Source organism: Acomys minous (genome assembly GCF_964271855.1).
Source record: "Acomys minous genome assembly, chromosome: 7".
Classification (NCBI taxonomy): domain Eukaryota; kingdom Metazoa; phylum Chordata; class Mammalia; order Rodentia; family Muridae; genus Acomys; species Acomys minous.
This window is the reverse complement of record NC_140488.1, coordinates 115890074-115901898: the sequence shown is the minus strand read 5'-3', so window position 1 is coordinate 115901898 and position 11825 is coordinate 115890074.

The following is an 11825-nucleotide window of genomic DNA, read 5'->3' as shown; positions in this document are numbered from 1 at the left end:
GTAAGCTAATTTAATACATACTTTATATGTAGTCATTATCTGAAATCTGTTCCTTTAGAGAACCCTGACCTGAGAAATAACAGTTGCTAAGTAGCAGCTGAGGTTAACATGTACACACTCCCCACCCCCATGTGAACACACATACCAAAAAGGCAGTGGGTCCCAGGGCTCAAACTCAGTCTTGGAGGAGAGTGTCTTTTGCCCTCTGAACTAGCTTGCTAGCCTCAATTTTTTAGTTTTAGAATATTTTTCCATGCCTGGGACTGGAGATATAGCTCAGTGATAGAATAGTTATTTAGCATATCCAAGACTCTGGTTCAATCCAAAGCAACACACACATTCTCTGTCTCTGTTTCTCTCTGCTTCTCTCTCTCTTACACACACTACACAGATTATGTTGTTTAATCTGCAAATATTTTCCTTTATAGTTGCTTTATGGCATTTTCCTTAAAAACTCTACAATACAGCACTTGGAAGGCAGAGGCAGGCGGATCGCAGTGAGTTTGAGGCCAGCCTGGTCTACAAAGTGAGTCCAGGACAGCCAAGACTACACAGAGAGACCTTGTCTCGAAAAACAAAACAAAACAAAACAAAACAAAACAAAAACAAAAAAAAAACAAAAAAAGAAAAAAAAAAACCTCTACAATATAAGCCGGGCATGGTGGCACCCGCCTTTAATCCCAGTACTCGGGAGGCAGAGGCAAGTGGACCTCTGAGTGTTCAAGACCAGCCTGATCTACAAAACAGAGTTCTAGGACAACCAGGGCTATTATACACAGAAACCTTGTCTCAACAAAACAAAACAAAACAAAACCTTAAACAGTCAAACAAACAAAACTTTACAGTACATTTAAACAAACATTCCTCTATTTGTCTAGGGATTTTCCCCCGCTCCTTTTAAATTCCCGGTAGTTCTTTGAGAATTCAGTGTAATACATTTTAATCATAGTCACCAGTTCCTCCAGCTCCTCTAACACCCATCCCCTTCCCTACCCAGCTTCATGTTTTCTTCTATTTTTTAAAATCTATTGACACAGTTGGTGCTGCCTGTATATTTGTAGATATGTTTTTCACTGGAGTGGGGGGGGGGAGTCAACCCACCAGGGGCCATACCATTAAAGAAAATGGACTCTCTTTCTCCCAGCAGCTGTCAACTGCCAGTAGCTTCTTAGCTAGGGATGGGATTTTGTAAAGGTGTTGTGCATACTGTCTCAACTACTGTGGGTTCATGTGTGCAACTGCCCTCTTGTGTCCAGAAGACACTGTCTCCTTGTACTCGTCCATTGCCTGTGGTTCTCAAAAAATCTTTCAGCTGCCTCTTCCGAAATGATGATGAAATCTTGGGAAGAAGAGCGTGTGATAGAGTTGTTTCATTTAGGGTTGAACATCCTACAGTCTCTTATTCGCTCTACACTTTGACCAATTATGGGTCTTTGTGTTAATCACCGTCTAATTAAAAAAGAAATTTCACTCACAAGGGTTAACCAGTTCACTGACATACAGGTAGAAGGATGCCTCTAGGAGTTGATCAGATATTATGTCTATTTAGCAGATGTTGTATGTTCTTCCCTAGTTTCTTCGGACTTATCTAGTCACAGGTTCTTGGCCCAGCTAATGGTGCCAGGTATGGGTTTCAACATGTGGAGCGGTTCTTAAATCACTGATAAGCAGTTGATTGTCCCATGACATTCATGTCACTGTTGCACCAGTGCGCATGTCAATCATTGATGTAGCCAGGGTTCACATCTGGGTAAGACTGGCAATTCATTTTCTCCTCTAGTACTGCGCACAGCACTTTCCAGCACTATGAAAGATAGTAAAGGATAAAGCTTCCAGGTGGAGTACCAGCTTGCTTTCTCTCTGTTCTTGGAATGAAGCGTGTGGTGTCTTCAGCAATAAGGCTTTACTGTTGTGTAAAAATGGCCCCCATAGGCTCATATATTTGAATGTTTAGTCATCATTAGAAGGAATAGTAGGTGTGGTCTTGTTGGAGGAAGTATGTCACTGGGGGTGGGCTTTGAAATTTCGAAGCCCAAGCCAGACCCAGTCTCTTTCTCTTCCTGTTGCCTATAGATCTGGATATAGGGCTCTCAGCAACCATGTGTGGCTACCACCATACTCCCCACCATGAGGATAATAGACTAAACCTCTGAAAGTGTAGCAAGCCCCAATTAAACGCTTTCCTTTATAAGAGTTGCTGTGGTAATATTGACTAAGACAACAAATCCTGGAGGGTAACCAAGGGCATTGGCATCTGTAATGTTTAGGGATCCTCACTGACCAATAACTCCAAAAGTGGTGACATGTTTCTGGCACTGAGATTGCCACCCTGTTATAAGGTAACTCCATTTAAACCCTTTTTATATATGTATATGTATGTACTTTAGGAAGCTTCTGCTGTAGTAGGTTTCCATATGACTGTTTCAAAAGGTCTTTAGTGTTATTTTTACCCTCCATCGTTGCAGTTAATTTATAAGTAGGCCTAATCATGTTTATTATTAGCCCTATAATTATTATTACACTAGCATTTTCTAAACCATTATCAATCAATAAAGCACAGACACCTATTATGTTTTACAATAGCCTTGGTTCACTGCAGGGAGGGCAGGTATTAATGCCCTAAACTATCTCCCATATTGGGGCAGGTATCTAATACCCTGTATTAATCCCATGCCATCTGCTTCTAATAATTTCTATTGAGCTACCTCCCATCTATAATCCTGGACTCACTTTGTAGACCAGGCTGGCCTCAAAATCACAGCGATCCACCTGCCTCTGCCTCTACTTCCCAAGTGCTGGGATTAAAAGCGTGTGCCACCACTGTCCAGCCTCAGAGTCATTTTAATATTCTTTTCCATGATGGCTAAGGATGTATCTTTCAGTGTTTCTCAGCTATTTATATTTCACTTTGTTTGTTGGTTTTGGGTTTGTTTGTTTGTTTGTTTTGGTTTTTCAAGACAGTGTTTCTTTTTGTAGCATTGGCTGTCCTGGACTCCCTTTGTAGATGAGGCTGGTCTCGAACTCACAGAGATCTACGAGCCTCCGCCTTCCTGAGTGTTGGGATTACAACGTGCACCACCAGGCCTGGCTGTGTATTTCATTTTTTTTTGAAAACTCTTTTTTTTCCATACCCATTTTAAATTGATCTTGTTTCCTTTTTTCTTTCCTTCCTTCTTTCTTTCTTTCTTCTTTCTCTCTTTCTTTCTTTTTAAAGAAGAAGAAGGATCTTTTAGCTCTTTTTTAAAAAAAAATTTATTTACTTATTATTATGTATACAGTACTCTGCCTGCATGTACACCTGCATGCCAGAAGAAGGCATCAGATCTCATTATAGATGGTTGTAAGCCACCGTGTGGTTGCTGGGAATTGAACTCAGGACCTCTGGAAGAGCAGTCAGTGCTCTTAATCTCTGAGCCATCTCTCCAACTCTTGTTTATTTTCTTGATGTTTAGTTTTTTGAGTACTTTATATAGTCTAGATATTACTCCTCTGTCAGCTATTTAACCAGTGAAGATTTTCTCCATTCTATAGGGTGCCTTTTTATTTGAATGATCGTGTCCTTTCCCGTACAGAAACATTTTAGTTTCATGAGATCCCATTTATTAGCCGGAGGTCTAAATACCTGTACTGCTGAAGTCCTGTTCAGAAAATCCTTCCCTGTGCCATGGAATTCAAGTACATTCCATACTTTCTCCCCTCAGAGTCAGGGTATCAGGTCTTATGTTGAGTTCCTTGATCTATTTGGAGTTTGATTGAATCCAATTTCATTATTCTACATGCAGCCATCCCATTTAACCTGCACCATTTGTTGAGTGGTGGTGCATGCCTGTAATCCCAGCACCTGGGAGGCAGAGGCAGGTAGATCTCTGTGAGTTCAAGGCCAGTGCTCTTAACCTCTGAGGCATCTCTCCAGCCCGACTTCTGTCTATTGTATGTGCTCCTTCTCCAGCACCATGTCTGCCTGTATACCGCCATGCTTCCCACTGTGCTGATAGTGGACTAAACCTCTGAACTGTAAGCCAGTCCCATTTAAATGTTTTCCTTTATAAGAGTTGCCATGCTCATGGTGTTTCTCCACAGCAAAAGAAGCCCTAAGTAAGACAACTTCTACACCTCTGTTCACCATTGGAGAAAGTCAGGACAGCAACTCAAGCAAGATAGGAACCTGGAGGCAGGAGGTGGTGCAGAAGCCATGGAGAAGTGCTGCTTACTGATTTGTTCCTTATGGCATGCTCAGTGTGCTTTGATATAGACGCTGGGACCACCAGCCCAGGGATGGTGTGAAGGGGTCTCTGCAAACAAGTTCTACTGCTGGCAGGGTGATGATCCACATGAGGCAAGAAGGCAATGCAGTCCAACACAACTCGGTAGCCAGTGTTAGCCTAAACTTCCAGAGCAGTTTATATTAGGCATATTTAAGCATAACACAATTTTGGAAAAAAGGTTTCCTGACGATAACTAACTTAATCCCTTGTGCAAAACAAAGCCTAAAGCATGTTTACATTGGAATTCTTCCAAGTACACACAACTTCTTCTATAAAAATGGGGTCTATTGACTGAGAAACAATAAACAATGTTCAAGATAAAGGTCTGGGAGCAATGACTGAGATAAGAGTCTGTGGGAGTCAGGAGTGGTCTGACCCTGCAGATAGTGTGGAAGTCACCTAGGGTATTGTAAGGTCCATCTGACATTTTTTATAAGAGTGGGTTCAGCTGACTGAGAAACAGTGCTCAAGATAAAGGTCTAGGGAAGAAGATTCTGGGATAAACAGAATAATCTGAGGCAATCAGATGTGGCCTGGCCTTATAGATAGCACAATCATTGAACTATTAACTAAATGCATTTCCAGATTTCTGGGTAGAAAACAGGTAAATATCTCTTGTGTTGAAGAGTCAATGTTGAACATTACTATTCCTGGTTTCCCTAGTCCTTATCTGTGATCACAAGGACCTATGCTCTCTACAGGGTGGCCTTAACCACTATGATCTGGGCCATCCTCCATCACTCACTAATTAAAAAAAAAATGCCCTGTAGGCTTGTGCATAGCCTGATCCTATGCAGGTATTTTCTCAGTGGAGGCTTCTTCCGCTCTGGTGACTTTATCTTGTGTGAAGTTTACATAAAACTAGACAGCACAATCATTGTTTATCAACCAGCATCCATAAATGGATAGCCATTTTAGAAAACTGCATTTAACCCCTGTATTTGATGCTTCAGCAAATGATACGCATGCATTATTCTGGGTCAGAGGCATGGAAGAAGACAAAGCTTGAGATCCTAACTATATATTAGCTTAGGTTTAGAAAGTTGGTTACATGGGAAATCCAAGGCAAATAAGGTTACATTGTTCTCTTAGGAGCAGAGTAAACAAGCAAGCTGACTACACTGTAAGTTAGTAATTTATTTATTTATTTTAAAAAAAAATATTTTATTAATTTATTCATATTACATCTCAATTGTTATCCCATCCCTTGTAAGTTAGTAGTTTTAAGTCTGAAGTAACCTCAAGGTATTATTAACTCTGGCTGTATGGTCCAGCAAAAGTTCTGGTCTCTTAAACAGTAAGGTGTATTTTAATGATATCACATTGTCACATAACTTGAAATCTAGGATGGTGATAGCTCCATTAGACTTTTTTTTTTTTAACCTTCCAGGATTGTTTTGGCTATCCTGTTTTTGTTTGTTTGTTTGTTTATGAAATTTAAGGTTATCTTTTCAATTTCTGTCAATAACTACATTTGAATTTTGATGAGGATTTAATATATAGGTTACTTTTGGTAGGATGGCCACTTTCACAGTATTATTCCTGCTAATGTCCAAGCACAGGAGTTGTTTCCATGTTCTGGTATGATTTTCAGTTTCTTTCTTCGGTGTCATAAAGCTTTCATTGTACAAAATTTTCACTGCCATGGTTAGTTTATTCTAATATATTTTTGAGGCTATTGTGACAAGTATTGTTTTCTTGATATTTTTTCTAAACAATGTTTCTCTGTCCTGAAGCTCACTGTGACAAGGCTGACCTTAAACTCAGATATATGCCTGTCTCTGCCTCCTAAGTGCTGAGAGTAAAGGCACATGCCACTATGACTGGCTGTTTTCTTGATTTCTTTATAGGTATGTATGTTGTTTATATATAGGAATGCTGCTGATTTTTATGTCTTAATTTTGTACCCTGCTACTTTGCTGGATGCGTTTATCAAGTGTAGGCATTTCTGGTAGAGCTTTAGGATCTTTTATGCACAGAATTGTATCATTTCCAAAGCAAGATAATTTGCCCTTTCCCCTTTCTTTTTGTAGTTGCTGTATCCCCTTCACTTGTCTTATAGCTCTAGGTAAGATTTCAAGTACAATGTTAAACAAAAAAGGGTAAAAGTATTAGATTTCTTTTCTCTAAAAGAATTGTGTATGTATGTATATGTGTGCTCCAAATGACATATGTGTATGGGTACATGATGGGGAGGCCATAGGTCAATAACTCAGTGTCTTCCTCTATCATCCTTTCCCTTATTTTTTGAGACAGAGCATCTTCTTTGAATCTAGGTTTTATTGATCTGTATAGACTGGCTTGCAGGTAAGCTCTGGGTTTCCACATATCTGTTTACTCCTCTCACCCCAGAAGTACAGTCATGAGCCATCATGTACAGCTTTTGTGTGGGGACTGGGCATGTGAACCCAGGTCCTTATGTTTGCACAGCAAGTACTTTATCCATTGATCCCCTTTCCAGCTCCTGAGTAATTTTTTTAAATAATGAAACTTATACTAGTCGAGAGTAGTGTACACTAAATTACATACATGTTTTATTTTGATAATAAATATGGAAAGCTATAAAAACAATAAAAACTGAAGGCTTTAGACCTTGGCAGTTTACAAAGCACAGTTTCCTTTGTTGGTGACCAGCTTCCACCTGAGTACAACACAGCATGTGTGCATTGGCTGACATGTAAACTGTAAATATCTTTCCAATTCTCAAAGCTTCATCTTCTTTGTCAATATTTGATAGCTTATTTTGCTATAAAGCATTACACCGGATTTAAGTACTATGGAATGAGTCCCAGAGGATGTTCCCTGTTTCATAAACTAAAAAAAAAAAAAAAAAAAAATCAGTGTTGGGCTGGTGGGCTCAGTGGGTAAACATACTTGAGGCAAAGCCGGATGACCTGAGTTAGATCCCCAAAACTCAGTAGAGGGCACTAGCTACTTCCTTCCTGCAAGTTGTCCTCTGGCTTTTGCATGTATACCATGGCAAGTGTCCCCGCCCCATTTCCTGTGCTTGAGCAGGCATATATTCTCCCTCTCTCTCTCTCCCTCTCTCTCTCTCTCTCTCTCCCTCCCTCTCTCTCTCTCTCTCCCTCTCTCTCTCTCTCCCTCCCTCTCTCTCTCTCTCTCCCTCTCTCTCTCTCTCTCCCTCTCTCTCTCTCTCCCTCCCTCCCTCCCTCCCCCCTCTCATACACACACACACACACACACACACACACACACACACACACCTAATAAATAATTAAAAAGACAATAATATTGTGGTGGTTTGAATAAAAATGGGCTCCGTAGACCCATAAGAGGATGGAACTATTAGGATGTGGTGTGGTATGGCCTTGTTAGAGTAGGTGTGGCTTTATTGGGGGGAGGTGTGTTACTAGTGGTGGTGCTTTGAGGTGGCAGAAGCTTAAACTTGGCCAGTATGCCACTGTCACTTCCTACTTACTGCTTATGGAACCAGATAGAGAACTCTCAGCTACCTCTTTAGCACCATGTCTTCCTGTATGCTCTCATGCTTCCTGCTATGACGATAAAGGACTGAACCTCCGAACTGTAAGCCAGCCCTAATTAAATGTTATTATTTATAAGAGTTGCCGTGGTCATGGTGTCTCTTCACAGCAATAAAACCCTAAGTAAGACAGGTATTTTATAAATTTTCTAGAGGTCTCACTGTGTCCCTGTGGTAGAGCTATGTCTTTCTCACGGGGTAGTGGGTTCATTATAGATGGAGTAATGTCAGGACCATATTGCTCTAAACCACTTTCGATAGAATGATATACATGTTGCTTCTTTTTGTCATTGATTTGCTTTGTAGCACTTGGGATTGACTTTATGGCCTTGTGCATGCTCTCCCAGCTCCTTGCCACTATGTCATATCCCTAGCTTTTCTGATTATATACTTTGATCAAAGAAGTAAAAGGTGGACATTGTGTCTTTCCAGTTCCTACAGTCAAGAATACATACATTTCAACTTTTTTTCCTATTTCTAAGATTTTTCCTTTCCTTTTTTTTTTTTTTTAAATACAAGTCATACGAGTTATGAGAAGAGAGGCATATTAACAGCACCGTTTACGTCACTTATATTCTTGTATAAGAAACCAGTTGGAGGAATAAGAATATCTCGACCAAATTGTAGATTTAAAAAAAATCCAGGTTGGAGCTGGGCATGGCGGTGCATGCCTTTAATCCCAGCACTTAGGAAGGCAGAGGCAGGTGGATTGCTGTGAGTTCGAGGCCAGCCTGGTCTACAAAGTGAGTCCAGGACAGCCAAGGCTACACAGAGAAACCCTGTCTCAAAAAACCAAGAAACAAAAACAAAAACAAAACAAAACAAAAACAATCCAGGTTGGATGTTGTGGCACATGTCTTTAATGACATGCTCAGGAGGTACAGGCAGGTAGGTCTCTATGAGTTCAAAGACAGCCTGATCTACATAAGGAGCTCTAGGTAGCCAAGGCTTCATAGTGAGGCTCTATTTAAAAAACAAACAAACAAAACAAAAGACCCCCTCTCCAAACCCACTGGAAACTGTGTTTTTTTTTTTTAAAAAAAATTTTATGCTGAAAACCAGCCATTCGGGACTGTGGATACAGTTCAGTGGCAGAGTGTTTGCCTAATACATCTGAAGCTTTGGTTTCCATCCACAGCACCATAGATGCAGGATCGAGGGTTCCCTTCCTTTCATAAACTAACCGTGTATTTCTGAATACCTAGCAAGTGCATGCCATTGTATTATAAGCTGTTGGAGATGAGGAAAAACTTGTATCTTTAAATCCCATCCATTAAGACAATTTGCAATGCAAATACCACTGGAAGCAGAACTGTATCTTGCTGTGTTGAAATGTATGGGTGAGTTAAATGTTGAAATTTATGGATGAGTTAAAAATAGTATGTAATAATCTTTCCTTCACCCATTTGAAAATAATATAACTTGAAAGACACATAAATAAAGGACACTTATTTCTCACAGTAATGGAGGCTGGCATGTGTAAGATCAAGGTGACAATAGAGTTGATTGGGGAGCCTCACTTTCTGGTCATAGATGACCATTTTCTTTCTTTTTTAAAGTTAATTTATTCAGATTACAACTAAATTGTTATCCCATCACTTGTATCCTCCCGTTCCTCCCTCCCTCCTGCTTTCACCCTATTCCCCTCTCCTAGGTCTATGACCAAGGGAGATAACCATTTTCTTACTGGGTCTTCACTTAGTGAAAGTGGTTAAAGTCACTAATCTCAATTATGACATTTGATCTCATTTCTTAGCCATTCTTCAAAGACTTTACTTCTTCATATATAACCTTGGGAGTTGGATTTCTTTTTCTAAGATTTTTTTTTGTTTTTTGTTTTTTGTTTTTTTTTTTGAGACAGGGTTCTCTGTGTAGACTTGGCTGTCCTGGACTCACTCTATAGACCAGGCTGGCCTCGAACTCACAGAGATCCATCTGCCTCTGCCTCCTGAGTGCAGGGATTACAGGCGTGCACCACTGTGCCCAGCTGGTGATAGGAATTTCTAATGCGAAGTTTCATGGGGCACAAACATTCAATCCCTAGCAAATCTCTATGCTGGATAGTATAAGTACATTATTTTGAGATTGTAAAATTTAGACAGGAAATATAAAATATATCAGTATTTTATTCTGATTTTTGAAGTTGTGATATTTTTAATTAATCAAGAAAAATTAATATAATTTATTAATTCTTTGAGAGTCTCATACATGCACATAACATATTTTGATCTTATTTGCCTCAACTCTTCTCCATAAATCTCAAAAATCAACCTTTCACTACCACCTCCAACTCTGTAAACAAACAAACCACTAACTCCAATTTGGGCAACCCTTGTTTTCAGGGGTGTGAGGCCATCCACTGAAGTATGGTTTATTTACCAGGGGCCACACCTTTCAAGAAAACTGACTGTCCCTCCATAGAAGCCATTAACTGTCCATAGCTCCTCAGTTAGGGATAGGGGTTGGTAAGCCCTTCCCCCTCCTTCCATATTGGAGTGGATGTTCACTGGCTTGAGTTTGTGCAGATCTTGTGAAGATAACCACAGTTAGTGTGAGTTTATGAACACAATGGTCCTGTTTTGTCTAAAAAACACTATTTTTTACTGGTCCTCCCTGATCTCTGGCTCTTACAACCATTCTGTCCCCATCTCCTTGACGGGCCCTGAATCTTGGGAGGGGAGGATGTAATGTAGATTTATGGCTAAATAAAGAAAAGAATTGAGTTCCTATCTGGGTAATATTGCATTATGTATATAGTCAAGTAGTTTGCCCTAAGAGTATGCACTAGATTTATTTACAAAATGATTGCAATTTCAATCAAAACCCTAATAAAAATATATGTAAATGTTTAGAACACCTAAGACTGACCAATCTGGCAGTTTCCTATGTCCCTAAAAAGAATGACCATCAGATTCAACAATTCCTCATCTGGGTAGATACCTATAAAAGTAAAAAGTAAAGCCAGGTGTAGTGGCATACTCCTTTAATCCCAGCACTTGGGAGGTAGAGGCAGGCATATCTCTGTGAGGCCAGGACAGTTAGGGTTGTTACACAGAGAAACCCTGTCTCGAAACCTGCCCCCCCAAAAAAGTAAAAAGCAAAGATTCAAGTAGATAACTTGCATCCCAATGACAACAGTAGCATTACTTTTCAAGAGTCAAGAGGTCGGTGAAACCCAAAGATCTACCAACACATGAATTTATATAGTGCATACAACAAAGATAAATTTTTCATCCTTAAAAGTAAAATTCCAACACATGCTACAGTATGAATAAATCTTGCTAATATTATGGTAAGTAAAATAAGACATATACAAGAGACAGATATTACATGATTGCATTTGCATGTTGAATCAAGAGTAGAAAAATTCATATACACAGAAAGTAGACTAGTAGTTACTGAAGTGGAAAAAAGGGAGTTATTGCTCAGTGGCAACAGAGATGCAATTTGAGGTGATGAATAGGTTTTGGCCATGGATAATGGTGATGGTTATCAATATGAATGTACTTAATACTACTAAACTATACTTTGAAAATGGTTATAATAAAATTTTATAATATGTATTTTACCTCAATAATAAATTAATTTATTTATTAAGACAGATCTTTAGATAGTAAATATTATTCTTTCTAAATTAATACAGGAAATTATTACGGCATTGGTTTTCTTTAGCTAGCTAGTTCCCCAATGACTGACACAGAGAGACTATGGTTTATTATTAAGCTGTAAGCACTACTGGGAAGATTCTGAGATACTCCAACACTAGTACCTTTAACATCCACATAAAAGCCAATCACTTGCCAATCTGATGACTCCTAGGCAGCTTCTGCTCCATTAGCCTGTCCTTATAGCCACTTGCTCATTACCATCTTGCCTTATGGTGACCCCTTTTTCTCTCCGGCTCCTCTCTTCCTGCTACATCTTCTTGTGTTCTGTCTTCTCTTGACCCCAAGCCTGGGTGCCTAAAGCTCTGCCTCCCTCTCTTTTACCCAGTCATAGGCTTCAGTCAATCAGGGATAATTGGGGACCACTCTTTATCATCACATGGGTACAGGAGA